Consider the following 8,422-nt stretch of genomic DNA (forward strand, 5'->3'; position numbering starts at 1 on the left):
CACCATAAGAACACAACAATACTTTAGAGCTGAGAGCTTAATTAGCTGTGATCTTCTGTAAGGTTGAGATACGGTAGTCGAGCTGTTACAGACTTTGAGTAGAATATATCCTTTCGTTCCCTACCACAATAAATGTCAAAAACTTTATATAGACTAGGGATAAATATTTTCCTTTCAAATTTACAACTCACAACTTAAGAACTAAATATTTACACATAGTTTTGGTACAAATCATGTCCGCGTGGAATTGTGCCAAGAATGCTGGCAGCATTTCCCCGTTGAATCACTGTGCCGATTCTCTGGGCAAAAAAAAAAACCGTTTCAAACCCGAATAATTAAAAGATTTATTAATCTTAATTAATAGTCAATTTATATAATGGAGAAAGAAAGAGTTTGGAATAACGCTTGGCGTTTGAAGCCAAAATTAAGTATCGACAGTTTTATTAGACTCAAAAGTTTTATTAGACTCTTTAGATGGCATGGTATCCAAAAATATTCAATAAACAGGTTCCATACGTTCGACTCCGATGATGGGTAACACCAAGACAGCGCGTTAGCGAGGATAGGCTTAAGATGGAACACTTAGAATAGGAAGATCTTTAATCACCAGTAATTGTAAACAGTACCTAACATTTTTATAAATGTTAGGTGTTGAAGAGAAACTTCTATAGAATCGTTGTGATTTGAAATTCGATGAAACGAAAATGCATCACGATAAAGAAACAAACACACAAATGTATAGAAGGAAATGAGATAGAATACATTCGGAATATTTTATAATCTCGGTGAAAAAAAGTTTCATACAACCTATTGTTTTTAGATTTTGACTGAGAAATCAGTTTAGAACTTTTGAGGATGATTTAATTTAGTTTTGGTTGATGCAAACTCAGAAAAGAAAATTCGGAAAAGAACTTTAGGGCAAACAAGTCTTAGAACAAAGCGATTTGTTTTATAATAGTTCTACTATATTTAGTTCAGCTTAAGACTTTTTTTTAGTCTGTATTGAATCCGCATCTACAGATTAAACGTTGTTGCATTTTAGTATCAAAAATACTTGGCTAACTTCACGTCTTGTAGCGACAAATTGAAGGCTAAAGGCTGCTTCTACTGCATGCTTCCGAGATGATGACAACACAACAAAGACACACAAAGGGGATAACTGACAAGTAGAGGCTGAAACTTCAGTCATTTTTAACACTTAAAACGATTTATATAAAAATAGATAAATTATTTACTTCGACTGGTTATCGAAATATTTATGATTTATGAACGATGTTAATCATGTTTGTTAATTATTTTAAGTTGCGGATATTACCCAATTGTTGTAAAATATACTTTATTGCACACATATAATAATAGTGTCAATTACATTTATATAACATTAAAGAAAAACTTATATCGTAATATTTACTGTTTTTTTTAAAGTGATTGTAATTTTATATTTTTAAATGAAGTAAGTCGACTAATAAAGTGATCTTATTTGTTTCGGAAAAAATTTAAAAGTTCGTTCAAAAACTTGAATCAAAACGGATAGCAGGTATTTAGTAAGTTTTGATTACTTCCACTAATATATTGTTGCTCGAGTGTGCGAAATTAATAACTAAAAAATACGAACGGGTCTAAAACTCTTATTATATATATTACTAGCTTCTGCGCGCGACTTCGTCGGCGTGTAACAGAGGCGCGCGCAATACTTGATCATTATTTTGCTGCAATGTTATTTTAAAACTGCGATATCTCCTGAGATACTCATTGCAATCGAATTATGTAAAAGGCTATTTTGTTTTAAATTAAATACTTGTAATGAATAACGTATTTATTTAGATAAGGATTAATATCATGTTTATAAAAACATCTTCGCAAATAATGCATTATTTTAGAACAAATTTGGTTAGCATAAAAAAGGTTCTAGTGAGCCAACCTAAAAAGATAGATATATGCTGTCGCGGACTCTTTTTTAGAACTTTTAAAAAGCATCAATTCTGTCATACATGATTCTTGGGAAACTTTAACTGTTTTCACAGGGCACGCAGCGGAAGCTCTCAAAAGGAAAAAAGAACCCCCGATTTTGAAACATTCTTCATTGGTGCTCCGCTTCTTTTGGTCTTAGCGTGATGATATATAGCCTATAACCTTCTCGATAAATGGGCTATCTAACACAAAAATAATTTTTCAAATCGGACCAGTAGTTTCTGAGATTGGCACATTCAAACAAACAAAAAAACAAACAAAGAAACAAACAAACAAACTCTTCAGCTTTATAATATTAGTATAGATAAAATAACAATTTTTGTTATATTATTTAGACGACCCCACAATGTTAATTAGTAGTAATTTTGCAATATTATAAATAAAGTATGTGATCACAAAAGTCATAAATCGTAAAGAATATTTCCTTTGTCTATGAGGGTGGACAAGGAATGGACGATAAAAAACGTGGCGTTGTAATTCAAATATCTAACCTGTACTCGCCTTCAATGTCAAAAACTAGAAAGAAAGGTTTAAGTAACAATGAAAATGAAAAGCACCCTGTCGGCTAACGGGCTCCATTCTCTTATTACAGTTTTCAAGCAGAAAGTGCTTCACATATGTCCTCGCGCTTGCTTTATAAACTCGCGTTTGCTTTAAGTTCTGCAGCGCGTTTTTGTACGAACAGCTCCGTCGGAGCCCGAGCAAATAACCGAGGGTTTAGTATCCCGCATGGTCGAATCATTCGAATGAAATAGAACTCTAAACGTATGCACAATTTGAGTTCAAAATAGTTTGTAACTTTGTATCTTTTGTATTAGCCCAGGCTTACATAGGGGATACGAGTTGAACAAAATTGTCCGCTGTAATGACGCTGACAATAGGCGTTCTGAGAATGAGCCGGTTTTTGCAATGCCTGTGCAAATTTCTCAACGTCGAAAACTACCATGTGGTTTTAAGGCGCAGCACAATGCATAATTAATTCTGGTGTCAGTTTAAGTTATTTGAAATATGTAAAATGAAATTATTCAATGTAAGAAATGTGCTCTACGAAGCAGCTGGTGGTATCCGGAAAAAAATGTTAACTAAAACAAGTATTTTGTATATCTTTTTTTTTGTTCAACGAAATATGTGTAATTAGCAACTTAAATAACCTAATTAACTGTTGCATTAAAATAGCAGTAATAATTATTGGATGTGGACTATCGCTATCTAGTAGGTACAGTACTTGATGTACTAGTAATTTCGGGCAAACAGTTTAGCAGGAAATGCGTATTTTCTAATATTCCATAAGAACATTCACTTACGCCAAAGGCCTATTTATATACCTAAGTAAAGCCTTCAAATTATTTTATTAGCTTTGGACAAGGTTCAATATGTTTGACCAATGAACGAAGAATATTACATATTAAATACATCAAGAAAAGAAATAAAGTTTACTTGGTAAAGTAAATTTAAAATAGGTAGAGTTACAGATTTGTTACCGTCACTATATTATTTAATGTGTAAGAAATTTACTATGTACTTAAACAAGTACATTTAATATCTTTAACACCGTTTTTTTAACTATTTACATACTCTACAATGTCCTTAAATCTCACACACTACACGACAGTACACTTCGAGAACTAATAACAAACATGAGTTCATCGTGCATTTGTTCTACGTAACTAAATAATAAGTAAAATACATAACATATACTAGTATCATTCTATGTTAATCTTAGCTATCAATAAATTATGCTACTTCTTTCAGATATTATTGAGCCTTAGTACTAAAACATAAAGGAGACCAAGTATAAAAGCACAGTCTTGACATGTAATATTACAAAACTATCGCTAATGACTTCTGAGGTACTTACCTACATATATTTTACATTTCGCTAGCCGACACGGCGAACATTATACCGCCATAAATATCAATTATTTCGTGAATATATTGGTTACTTTTCAATTATCTTTTATTAAACCATTACCTGCCAATAACGAAAAAACGGAATTTTAAATTCTATCGATAGATGAGACATTATTTTTCATAGACAAGTAAAAGACATAGGCATTTAAAATTGGTAGGTTCTACATAAACGTAATAAAACATTAAATTCAAAGTAGATATAAATGTTTTTGTTTACGTGATCTATTCGAAATTTTTAATAATATTCTTATTACCGTATTCCGCCTCTGTAACACATTGTATCTTTCTATACATAAATGTATTTTTAGTTGTTTTTCTTCTGATTTGGCGCATTTTCATACTTTTAAATCTGTTGTCAAATATTTAATGTTTTCAGTCACGTCATAACTCTTGGTCGTAATTAATAACAGATTTCTAAAACGAGGTTTTATATAATTTTTAGGTTATCGTAATAAAATTTTACTCAATCTACATATTAATCGTTGTTAAAAAACACACGATGTAAAGCACGTGATACAGATATGTTAAGAAGCATTTTGATAAAATTCATATTGAATAAATTTGCATTTAGACATCATCAACAAATTAGGCTTTTTAAAATTTGATATTGCCATAAGTACCATAGATTTAATACCATAGATTATGTACCTACTTACTTCCTATATAAGAAGTTCCTTAAGCTTAGTTATAAAATTTCTGTTATAAAGTTTAATAGAAAATATTCTAAATTACACTTTCCACGACAGCTTCTCGACGCACGCTATTTTGATAATTAGAGATGGTGGCTTCAGCTGGAGACAATGACAATTTACTATGTCGCTCTAGCTGATTCTTAGTTCTTTGTATGATCCATAAGACATCTATTCGACCTATGTCGCAGTAGAATACTGGAAAAGAAGTATTCGAGTATCTTCTAAAGATATATAAGAATATCTAAAACTGGGTGCACAATCATACACGTGATAAAAGTTGTATCATAGGTATTTCGTCAAATAACTAACACTTTTACTGAATGACATGCCACAATAACGTCTGCAAATTTTAGAACACTTTTAGATAATAAACGAAGGAAAGATTTCGAATCATTGTAGAACACCTATTGGCTAAAAGGTGGATAATATCTGACAATATCTACCTACACAGCCATTCTTACAACAAAAAATTAGGTACGTTTCTCACTCTATGTTCCGCACATCATCATGTTTTTCTTATTGAGCCTACTGAGTAATGATGGACACAGCATGTCAGGACATGACATATCAGGGAAACAGGAATAAAAGTGAAAGTTGTTGCAGAAAAAGCTGCAACAGCACGCTTTTTTTTTTTCATTTATCCCAACCCTCATGCTGTAAGCGGATCTTGGACTAGCAAAGTTAAACGCTTTTCGCCCAAACAATCAGAATTGCGGTTTAATGGGGATAACACCACATTTATGTATAAATTATTATATTATTTATCGATACGTATGTATTATATCTCACTGCGAAATGTGTTTCGATATATTCTTATATATTTTAGTATAAACTTCAACAAAAAATGTTAGATATTACTTAAAGTCGGCCGCTGCCCTGTAATAAAAACCCAATCAAAATATATTTTTTAATGAATTTTTTAGCTGGCGGATATTTAATGCCTATATAAAACATTTTATAAGATTACTTGAACTACAAAAACCAAAAATTTTATAAAATTAACAAAAAAAGAAAAAGAATATTAAGAAGAATAAGAACAAAACAGTAGTTTATAATCTTACGCTGCAGCATGTAATGTCTCATTGCTGGACATAGGTATTGGGAGAAGGATCAGAACTTAATCCACCACGCTGCTCTAATGCGGGTTGGCGGATATATTCCGTTATATGAGTAACGATTGCCATCAGTTGTACATGGTAACAACCGGGACCGACGGCTTAACGTACTCTCCGAGTCACGGTGGGACGAGACCCACAAAGACTGCACAAACACCTAGACCGCGGCAAATATCTATATGGCTAATACAAATGTTTGTCAAGTGCAGGGATCGAACCCGCAACCGCCAGCGCAACAGCCACAAACCAGTGTTGTGACCGTTACGCCAACGCGTCGTCATTTATAATATTGTCATCTTATTTTTCTTTTCAAAATTAACATGTAAATAAATTTAAAAGAAGTAAAATGTGTTTGCAATATGTATGCAAAAGAGTTTACTAGGGTATCAGCAAAATATGTAAAAAAGTTAACAAGAGCGTAGCTGGGAGTAGAAAGCGAAGAAAAAACTTCAAACCCCTTTTCAAATTTCGAAATGGAATGCAACGGACTCGAACGGAGAGATAAAAATTCAGAGCGAGTCACGGGTTGTCTTTTAATAAAATTACCCTGTGAAGAGCGAGGGGCGGTGTGGGGAACGGAAATTGAAAAGCCAGCGGCTTCATAAATCCACCCTCGCTTATCTGCGGAACACGCACTCTTATGGGTTCAATGAAGTGCGGCTGTGATTCATGGCCAGCGAGTTTCCATGTTTGAACGCGTAATTGGTATACGCTGCTAATTAAACGCCATCGTAAACGGTGCTCCATATTAATTAGTCGAACACACTTCGTTTTGAGCGTCTGCTTTAGCTTTTTTCCAGCCCGATACAAAAAAAAACCTCAACTACTATTATTATTTCAAGCAATCTCATAATGTTAACGTCATATTTCACTACGTCACTAGCATTGTCTAATACTTAATAAAAAATTTGAACGTACGCGCTTATCTCTCTGTGAAGCTAATTATAATTTATTAAATATGATTTCTGCAATTTTAGATAAGGTTATTTTTAAAAATCTTAGTAGGTACGATAAAATCATTAGCCTATTATCATAAGTTATGTCATTTTCACGGAACAAACAGATATACAATATCACTGATAATCAATAGTCACGTGTATTGAACGCATTTATCGCAATATTAAGTACCTACCTATTTTACTAGTAGTATTATGTTTTTATGTTTTTAATCATCTAATACGCATTTGTATGACCGCTCTGATAGAATGTTGTGTATGCCGTGTCGGCAGCGCCTTAACACTGCCGGTCGCAGGTTCGATTTCCGCTCAGAGTGGTATCTGTGTTTGTACAAATATTTATTTCCGGTCTGGTTGTTGGTCCTTCTGGGTCTCCCCAGCGCGAGTCGTCAACAACCAGAGCACGTGAGAGCACAATACTTTCGGTCCCGGTCGTAATCATATACACCTGTAAGCGATCGTTGGGAATATATACGCTAACCCACATTGCAGCGTGGTGCATTAAGCTCTGATCCTTTTCCTACATGGGGAAAGAGGGCTAAGCTCAGCAGTGGGGTAATACAGGCTGAAGCTCAGAAGGCTGAAGCGTAATACGCAGTGTACCTTAATTGTTTGTAAAATGTGAAAATAAAATGTGATTGAATATGGAATGTTGTGTTATTTGTCTGATCTTAGGAATTAGTTTGTAGGTTATTCCAAAACGATACCTTAGAATAAATTTTTGTTTTCCGTATTCGATGACCATTGATAGAAATTATTTACGGACTTCAAGTTTCATGGTTTTAGGCTACCAGAAACCAGTGTTACTCTCCAAGTATTTTAATGTAGTCTGCCTTAATTTGTTGTCAAATTTAAATACGTGAATTCTGTAGATATAGTAATATAAAAATTATATCTACGTTAGAAGGAAGAAAACAAAGACTTTTATTAGCACACCACAAGGTAGAAAGAAAAAGTGAACTGTCCTTCATTATCATTTTGCTCAATAATTGTGATGACAGTTGTGAATATATTGTAATACTAGCTATGCCCGCGATTTCATCCACGTGGAATTTAACAAAATAATAATTGTTTAGTTCGCAGTTAAAAAAAAAACTAAAATTAAAGTTGTAAGTTACTCCTTATTACATCAGCTCAGCCAGTGGAAGTCCCGTCAAAATCAGTCCAGCCGTTTCAGAGATTAGTCGGAAGAAATAGACAGAAAGACAGACAAACAGACAGACAAAAATTATAAAAATTGTTATTTTGGTATATTTACCGTGTACACATACATAATATGTATATGAATTTAGTTAAAAGCGGTTATTTTAATATTACAAACAGACACTCCAATTGTATTTATTTGTATAGATTGTATTATGTACAATAATAGCGTTATATTCATATTTATTACGTCTTAGCAAACGCAGTGTGGGACGTCTTTCGGCCCGCTGCTGGACCGATGATCTATACGTAAGATTGCCGGTGTAGGCTGGATGAGAATTGTGGAAAACCAGGATGCCTGGCGCGAACTTAGGGAGGCCTATATCCAGCAGTGTACTGCGATAGGCTGAAGTGAAGTGATGTATTATCCATTTGTTTTAAAAGGGTTTCCTCGAATCCTACAATTACACTAAGTATAAACTAAGTTCATAAGATAGGCGTAAGAACTATAGTCGCGAAAAGCAGGAAAAATCCGCCCTAAATACGATAGTAAACCCTACCCATTATCTAATTTATTACATCTACATTTTTCGAGTATAGTATGTATTATTTTGTATTCAAAAAGGTGATATGA

Source organism: Melitaea cinxia, chromosome 5, assembly GCF_905220565.1.
Source record: "Melitaea cinxia chromosome 5, ilMelCinx1.1, whole genome shotgun sequence".
Classification (NCBI taxonomy): Eukaryota; Metazoa; Arthropoda; class Insecta; order Lepidoptera; family Nymphalidae; genus Melitaea; species Melitaea cinxia.